This window comes from Agelaius phoeniceus, chromosome Z (assembly GCF_051311805.1).
Source record: "Agelaius phoeniceus isolate bAgePho1 chromosome Z, bAgePho1.hap1, whole genome shotgun sequence".
NCBI lineage: Eukaryota > Metazoa > Chordata > Aves > Passeriformes > Icteridae > Agelaius > Agelaius phoeniceus.
This window is the reverse complement of record NC_135303.1, coordinates 23,128,326-23,137,500: the sequence shown is the minus strand read 5'-3', so window position 1 is coordinate 23,137,500 and position 9,175 is coordinate 23,128,326. Positions and strand designations below refer to the sequence as shown.

Here is a 9,175-nt window from a genome sequence, read left to right as displayed (position 1 = left end):
GAGCAGGCGCCCGTATATGCACACCCTTGCAGACACACGCGGCCGAGTCCACACACATATTCAAATCCCCATATGTTCCCATCCCACTTCGGGCTATTTTTGCAGCCTGTCCCTCGTCCCTCACCCCTCATTCCTCACCTAACATGTCCACCCGCAGCCCCGCAGGGCTCCACGCTTCTCGCATGGGTTTCACCTCTACCCTTTAATTTTATTTTGGGGGGTGTGTGAGCAGTCAGCATAACCCCCACCGCCCTGCAGGCAGTGCCCTCCCCCTCGCTCCCCTTCCCCCGGCTCTCCTGATGTCTCCAAGTGCTCCACGCGGGGAGGGGGGATGCGCGGGGGGTTGCGGGGGTGTCAGTCCCCCCCTTGCCCTGCGCTCCCCTCCGCTGCCGGCCCGGGCCCCGGCCTCGGCGAGCGGGAATCGCTGGCTCCGGCTGCCATCTAGTGGGCACGGAGCCTCGGCCCGGGGGAGCCCGGCGAGCAGGGGGTTCCGCGCCTGTCTGCAGTCTTCCACCCCACCCCCTACTTTTACCAAAAAATGCATCTCCCCTTTCTTATTTTAAATAGAAAACTGCACTGAGGAGAAGACCCTCTTCTTTTCAATTTCTGTCTCTCTCACAAGCCGGCCTTAGAGGCAGCTTCCCTTTTGTCAGGGATCTGAAATTTGCCTTGGGTTCGAAAGACTGCATGTGACAAAGAAGAAGCAGACTGTAAAAACTGAACAGCTCCCCCCGCCAAAAAAAATCCCACCAAAACTAAAATCCCAGGCGCCTCTACTTGCCACCATACCTTTCTCGTAGCTCCCAATAAAGTTTATAGTCAGATTAGAAGGTGGATGGAAAACCTGCAGAAGGAAAGTGAATTAAATAGGTGACAGAAATTTTATTGTTATTATTTAGTTTTGTAAAGTGATGTTGCTTTAATTAAAAGTAAAGAGAAAAAAATAAGCCCGTCAAATTTGATGCATAGTGATAATGATATTTTTTTTCTTTCCCTGTCGACTCTGAAATCTGAGGCTGGGAGCCGCCTGAAGAAAAGATTCCTTCATCATTTCTAAGATCAGAATAATGCTTGATTTTGTCCCGAAATAATGAAGAGATTTTCAATGAGCCCCTTGGCCAAGCCGTCTCTGTTGTATATTGCATTGATAAAAAGGATGTTATTGACTATGCAACAGTAGGCTTCTTTCCTCTCTCTCGCTCTTTCCAAATAAAGTCTCCGTCCTGTCTCTTGATCAGTGAGAAGGTGAAACGAATAAGATTAAATAGGACAAAAAAGCAAGCTCCGTATGTGTATCATCTAGATTTTACTCCCCAGACTGTGAAGAGACAGGGAGTAAAAGAGGCAGAGCGAGGCACGGAGGGGGGGGGAGAGGGAGAGAGAGAGAGTGAGAGAGAGAGACAGAGACACAGACACAGACACAGACACAGACAGAGGCAGAAAGCCTGAGAGAAGGTGGACGGACACAGCAGCCGCAGCCCAGCTCCTCCCGGACCGGGCACTCTGCCGACGGCCCCGGCTCCCCGGGCCACCCCAGGCAAGTCGCCGCTTCCTTCCTCGTGGTTTCGGGGCAGAGGGAGGGGAGCAAGGCCGCGACACTTGGCAAGGAGACCTTCCCCAGTCCTTCCCCCCCCCGGGCCACCTCCTCCCCTGGCGTCATTTGGGCATCCCGGCATTTGGGAGGAGTGAAAGGCGCCTAGTCCTCATTCTGTCCGAGATTTTTTCTCCCTCCTCGCTTCCGTTCCCCTTTCCCCCTATAGGAACATGTGTGGGAATTTCCACTGCTCCCCTCCCCATATAACGCGCGTGTATCACAGAGGTGACCCACGCAGGTACGGCAGGCATCGACCTGGGTGCCAGGGCCAGCTGCAGCCGCAGGGCGCCGGGCTGGGGACGTGCAAGCATTCCAGCGTTCTTCTCTTTCACCTGCTTTGTTTGTTACTTGATCACCTAATGAAAAGATCGATGGCAGCTTGTTTATCTGGGTGATAGTGTCAACAGATTACAGGGGCAGTAATCAGATGTTTCCCAGCCGGGCTGGGCACAATTGTAATACAGAGGGAGCCTAAACATGCTCAGACTGCGCTAGTCTGGGCAACGGGGGTTGTGCGGCGGGGAGAAATTTTTTCCCTTCGTCTGGCTGGAAGCGCTTGGTGGTTTTCATTCGCTCCGTGATGAGGAAAAGCAGCTTTTAAACGGGATTTGTAGAAATAGCTGATGGGTGAAGGCCGGTGAAGTTTGCGGGAGTCCCGAGGAGAAACCCATCTCCGACGTCCTGTGGCTGTGCAGTAGCCTGTTGGGGAGGGGAGACGGGACTCTGGGCATCCATCAATAAAGGTCTCATGCTTGTGTTGACCAGGTTAAAGCAGAGATCAGTCGACGAGAGGCATTTCCTCTCCTCAACAAATTACAGGGACACGGTCACAACTGACATTTAATTGGGAAATGAACTTTGATTCCTTTTTTAACCTCTGTGGATCTGGAATGTGTAAAGGAGATGGAGCTGGGAACTTGGAGAATTAATTTTCCCTCTGTCGTACTAGATGCTACTTTCCCCAGGCCAGAGTCCAAGGCTGGGATCTCAAGGTGGGAGAGTTTTGGAAGGCTTTAACGGGTGGTTTTGGTTGTTTCTGTTTGTTTGGTTTTTTTCCCTCCTTTCTGTATCTCTCTTCTCCACCCCTATCTCCTTCCTCGTGTAACCCAGCCCAGAATGGCACTGGTTCCTCTCTTGTCCCCTGCAGAAAGGAAAAGTTCCTCTGGAGATTAGTGGTGGATTTGTAAGTGGCCCGGCTGCATGTAATTTGGGAGCTCGGATACATAGCCTGTGTTTGCACAAATAAGTGCCTTCTTCAGCTGCCAAGCTCCACAAGGCACCACACACACACACACACACACACACATATATATACACATACACATACACACACATTGAAAAAAGTACCCACACAGGGACGTACATACATATACCCACATATATATGCACACACCTATGGAATGGGGTAGATGAAGGACAGTATGTGCACACTTAGGGTGCAGTGAACAGCTTTGGCCTGCAAAAAAAAATTCATTCTTGCTTTCAATTTTTAGTGTATTTAGTCATCCTCAGTTCTGACCTGTGGACACCTACAGGCTGTTAAACCGGAGTGTTGTACTGGGGTTTCCCCCAGCCTCTGCCTTCATCCCTTGGTTGGAGCTTTTTGCGCGGCCTCTCTCCTGGGCCAGCCTGCTGCAGAGTGAATGTGAACAGTCACATTGGACCCCCCCCGCCCCCAGTCTAAACTGTGTGTCCCAGCCCTGCTGCTCCCCAGGCCCTCAGCCAGGCTGGGGGTGGCACTGCTGTTCCAGGCCTCCACAACTGGTGGTGCCCAGCCAGGCCTCATTTCCCATCAGCAATGCTGGGGCTTTTCCTCATAGGCCTTTTTCTCCATTTGCCTTTTTTCTCCCTTTCTTTTTTCCTTCCTTTTCCTGCCTCCGCTCAAGCCAGATCTGAAGGATAACTAAGTTTCTTAAGGAACGCAACATATGGTGTGTGTGTGTGTGTGCGGGAGGTGGTGCTTCTGGAGGAGACGCAGTCACCCCCTGCCCTGGGCAGGTGGTCTCCAGTGAGTGGCATCACCCCGGGGAGATGTGACTGAGCGGGGCCAGCTCCTCCCGGGCGGTCTGCGCTGCTCCTTCGCTGCCTCCTGCAGCACCCACCCGCAGCTGTCCTGAGGGAAGCACTCTGGGACGCTTTGTGCCAACCCTGGTCTCTTTCTAAAGGAAGCCTGATGCCGAAGGTGGGCCCATCCAACCCTGGACGTTCCGGTATCTCCCCCCTCCTGGTATCCCTATCACAATCACCTTAGTCAGTCGCCCAGGACGTTTCAGTACTTCCCACCGAAGGCGACTGGGCTTGGGAAACAAGGCCCTCCACCTTTCCCTGCTGAGCTCCCCCTCCGCCCGTCTGCCGCACATGCCCCGGGCCACTCCATCATGCACAACCTGCTTTATTTATTTATTTATTTATCAAAAAAGCCCAAACAAAACCCCCACTCTTTGGAGAGTACTCCTTCCCCTCGTTTCCTCTGTGAAACACCATCTTGGGGTGACGGCCGACATCCCCGCGATATCCAAAGCTGCTGCTGGGTCTCGCAACCCACGGGGTATTGTGTCCCACCCCGCCGAGTTGTGCCCGCTCTTCCTCGCCTTCCGCGTGTGTTTAAACCCAGAGGCGCGACCACCCTTCCCTTCCGCGCACACCGCCTGCTTCCCTGGAATTATTTTAGACGGGATTGGCAAAAAAGCAGTGAGACAGCGGCCCTCGCAACTCCCCCCGCCACGCCCTCGAGAAGGCAATCTGCCGTTCCCGCATCCTCTCCGGCAGCGGCTCCGCGCCGAGCCGGGGTTTGTCATTTGTTAGCACTCAAAAGTACCGGGCTCCAGTGCCAACCAGAAAGCAGGCGCTCGTTATCCCTACAGACAGAAACGCCTGAGCACCCGACAGTCAGCCTTTTTTCCCCAATTAAAAAAAAAAAAAAATTAAAAAAATCTGTGCCTAGAAGTAAAAACCAAACCAAACCAAAAGCAAAACTAAAAAAAACACAGAGCCCCAACCAACAAGCGCACAACAAAAAAAAAGCTGTCTGTGTGAGGACGGGAGAGAAGGCACCCAAAGCGAAGGCCACTTTTCTAACAGCACAAAGAAGCATAACAATTCCCAAGTAGAGCTGCAGGAACAGAAACTGATGACCTTTGGATGGAGATCAAACTTTCCTGTATAAGGAAAATCTGGGAATAATTTTCAACACACTCGTGAATCCAGGACCAAATATTTACGTTCGGCACAAATAAAGCTGCAGTGATCAGAGCGCTGAAGCCAAGAGAAAAAAAATTACAAAAACCACTAGCATAACGCTTTGCACTGAACAGTTCCGACTGTATTTTATGCTTTCACCTTCTGTTAGGGCTGAATTTGGTGTTTTTATGATTCTGAGTTGCGCTGGAGATTTTGATAAAGAGCTGACGCTTGGAAACGAGTTTGTAAATCGTGAGATTGTCCTGACAACGCCATCGACGGCAGTATATAATAATTTCCTTAATAGTTACCTGTCAGAGATTCCATTTCTTTTACTGAGGGGATTAGTCAGTCAGGAGTAGATTTGAGCTGGACTTTCCGCAGACCAGAGACCGGCTCCAAGATGCTTAAGTATTTAATGTCACTTTCTCCCCTGCGTCCGAGATAAAACTGTGGAAAAGTATGTTTGCTGGCAAATACTCAGCAATGGTAGAGTAGTAGCGATATAATCATATTTATTAATCAGAAATTGATCTGAGTAATAAACCTTAGCATTTCCATTGAAACTGTCAGGAGCAAGATATGTTTATTACGGCATATTCTGTCTGCGTGGGGAGGACGGGGCTGCGCTTCAGATAAAGTTTAAATGAAACAGAATAAACACAGTAGATCGCTCCAGCCCAACACAAAAGCTATAAATGACTGCTACATATTTTACGGTGCAAAGGCTTTTTTATTATTTTTTAAAAATATAATTATTCACACGTTTCTCGGGGTTAAGCCCAGACATATCCAACAGTGTCGTTAATAAGTTACACAAAATTGCCTGATCCTATCAAACGGGTCTAGAGTTATATGTTTTATTGTTAACCCCTTCCACCGAATCTTCTGAAGCTGAAAGGGAAAGGGAAAGGGCTTTTGTCCGAGTTGATCCTTGGCTATTCTGGGGCTCAGGTTGGTGTGAAAAGGACGAGGAGGTCTCTTGAAATCTCCTTTTATCTACTCCTATTTTCTCTCTGGATCAGCAAATTTGAATAGACACCATCTAATCGCTCGTAATGGAAAATGAAAAAAAAAAAAAAAAAAAAGAAAACCAAGCCACCCAACAAAAAACAGCTGTGTGTGTGCTCTGGGAGCTGCGAAAATGCTTTTGCACTGGGCTGCCTGGCCGAAGGGGTGCGTGCCCTTGAGTGCGCTAGACAAGGAGCAGCTTGAGCAGCCCCCTGTAGCCGAAGCCTGCTATGCGCGCACCCTGCGACTCCGCGGAGACACAGGCATGCCCTGTCCCTCCTCCCTTCGCCCCCGCGCCAGGGTATTCCCTGCCTGGGGCCGGGTGGTCCGGGGATGGGCATGCTGGAGCAACCAGCATCTCAGAGACTCCTTCCCAGTGCCCGGGCTGTGAGGACCTTTTTTGAGGGGTGATGCTCGGAGTTGTAACACGGAGTCGACCCGACACTATTTTCTCTCTCACCCTCAGACTCCTGGATTTTCGTAATTTGCACTTATTGCGGATACCTGGACTGGCTCCGCACATCAGCCAGGCACCGACGGAGGTGTCCGCAGGTTCCTGGGGATCATCTTGCCAAGGCTGGTGTTTCTGGGGTTTTTTTGGGTTTTTTTTTGTTTGTTTGTTTTTTGAGTTTTTTTTTTGGGGGGGGGGGCGGGGGGGGTGTTGGGTTTTTGTTATACGTTAAGGGGAAAAATAAAAAAAAGAGGTGGGCAAACTTGGGGACCTCTGTCAAATAGAAAAAGTTTTGTTCCAGAGGTTCAATCCAGGACACTATGTCTTCCTTCCTAGCTGCTCAGAAATTGGCGTTTCTTTCTCAGTCTGGGATACTTTTGCTGAAAATTCCTTCATGTGACTACTTTGTTGCTAAGGCTACAAGTTCCCATCCCGACACACAAATCTTTTCCACTCCAGGAGCAGCTCAAGTCCTGGGCAGAAGTCATGACTTAAGAGACTTACTTCAAACTCCTTGGAGTGCCTCCCTGCTAAATACCTGCTTAAGTCTAGAGGTTCAAATGAAGTCCTCCCCCCGCCATCGTGTGTCACCCCTCCTCCTTCTCTCCCGAGGTACGTTTTGCTGGGACTTCTAGTAAATAGATGGCAAGAAGAAACACAGTCGAATAAGGATTAAATTAAGTAGAAGAAATCCAGGCGATGTATATTTTGAAGCTCCGATGGGGCGTCAAACTGATGTTTAACACATTTTTTCCACTCACTGTGCACAAGTCCTCAGCCCCCATCGCCTTGTTTAATTTTTTCACCCCCGAGGAGGCGGCAGTTGTGGGAGGTGGACAGAAAAAGGCTCCCTCGACCCACAGATCTTTTCCTATCCTCAAATGCCAAAGGGCAAAGAGACACCGTGTCCCCAGGCACGGCTGGGGACACACTCACACACACTCACACTCACACTCACACTCACACTCACACTCACACTCACACTCACACTCACACACAGAGAGGGGCTCTTCCAGCACCGAAGGACCTGTTAGGTGGAGTACTGCGTGGTCATCCAGGCTGTCCCTAAATGCAGAGCTCAGGCAGGTGGAAAGTGTTTTTTTGTTTTGTTTTTGTTTTGTTTGTTTGTTTGGTTGGTTTTTTTTTTTTTTTTTTTCCCTTAGCAGAATTACCCATCTCCTTCCTCCCCACTGCCCTCGCTGCTCTCTTGGTTGCACCGGTCAGGAAAATACAGTTTTATCTCCCCGGCTCAGCAGAGTGGACAAGTGTTTGTGCACGACTGAGCCCGCCAGTACCGCTGAGAGAGTGGCTCTCCTGGATGCAAAAGGAGGAAAAATCTCAACAAAACCCCCTCAACCTCCCTCCCTACTGCCTCCGCCCCCCCCAACCCCCAAGAAGCCCCAGAGAGGCTCTTTTCCTGGAAAAGTTAAGTGTGACTTAGCAAACATTTGTAAATGCAAATAGATATGAATAAATAAACCTCAAACCAGGTAGTTTGGGTGTAATAGTTTAGCAGGACTAATTGCAGACAATGAAGCTGAAATGACTTCTCCAATTAGCTGCTGGCTGGAGCTTATTTGAAGGAACTGTCAGCTCTAGCGATAGATAATTGCTTTATTGCTCACAAAACTATCATCTATTTAGAACATATGTGCTAATTACTCTGGATGGGCGTCGGAAAAGAGACCATAAATCTATTAGCCCTTTAAAAAGTCTAAGGTACTTGTGAACGACCAAACTCCCTTCCTTGGAGTTTAAGGGCAAGAGTCTCGTCTGGATGGTACTCTTTCCATAAAATAAAATAAAATAAAATGAAATGAAATAAAGTAAAAGGAAATGAAATGAAATGAAATAAAATAAAATGAATTCAGCCATATATACACGTGTATTTTTCAGCGTATATTTGCGACTTCACAGTGGGAGGGAAAACAAGGGAAATCATCCTTCTATAGACCAGACTGGTGCAATAAATCACTGTCATAAAACCGATTTTCCTCTTCAGCTTTGCACTATTTTTCCCCCCAAAAAGATTAGTTTAAAAATCTTTTAATTGGATTACTCTGGAAAATTAATCTCCTTTGGGCTCGCTAAGTTTGTGTACCAAATATCTGGAATTAATTCAGCGCCACAAAACGCATCTGCGATGCCTTTTGTTCAAACTAGCTAAAAAAGGGACAGGTAGGGAAAGTGGCATTTCGCCGTACGCATTCATGTCCCCTCGCAGTTCTCTATGCATATTCATTGTTGTATGTGTCGCATTGTACCGCATAAAATTGCTATTGTAAAGGACATAAACAGAATTGTTTGCTGGACTGTGCCGTGGGTCAAGACACCAGTGAGGGGTGAGGAATTCAGGGGAAAAAAATAGAGAAAGGAAAAAGCCTTGGCAGCCCAAGTAGCAGTCTCCTGGGCGTCGCGCACCGAGGGTCATACCCGGGTCGAAGCGGCTTTCAGTCGCCACCCGCCCCTGGCCGCTCCGCGGATGCGCACTCCCTCCGCGCTGCTCCGAGCATTCCGCCCTCCCTCCCCCGCTCGTCTCCACTGCTGCGGCTGGCCCCGGACCTGCGGCACTTTCGGGGCCGTCTGAGTGGAACTCCCCATCCCCGGCACCCGTTGAGATTCAATAGGATCCCTTAGTTTTCAGCGCAATTTGAGCGTGAGCAGCACCCTCGTGAGGTGCGGCTAATTGCGGGGGCGGCAGGGGGTTAGAGGCGCAATGACTTGTCGGGGCGGTGGTGGTGACTCTGTAACACAGCGTCTTCTTTCCCTCCGCCTTTTACAAGTACAGGCTGTCTCTCTGCTAACAGAGCAATAAGGCTCTGGGTTCATCTCTATGCTTTTACTTGCTTGTTTTCCCGGAAGCAAACGAACCTGTCGCTTATTCCCGGTGGTTTATATGCAGATTGTGACACTATACAGAGTCTTGGGGACCGAAGGGG

General features: G+C 49.6%; 1 protein-coding gene across 6 annotated transcripts in view; it reads left to right on the top strand.

Annotated features, from left to right (window-relative positions):
* LOC129134258 (uncharacterized) overlaps positions 1 to 9,175 on the top strand; it is a 67,935-nt gene that overhangs the window by 2,747 nt on the left and 56,013 nt on the right. For all 6 annotated transcript variants that reach the window (XM_077171027.1, XM_077171031.1, XM_077171030.1 and 3 more), the window contains 3 exons: positions 1 to 1,537; positions 6,252 to 6,361; positions 6,696 to 6,848. The exon at positions 1 to 1,537 is cut by the window's left edge and continues 91 nt beyond it. The gene's annotated coding sequence lies outside the window, so the exon portion shown is untranslated. The remainder of the gene's footprint in view (positions 1,538 to 6,251; positions 6,362 to 6,695; positions 6,849 to 9,175) is intronic.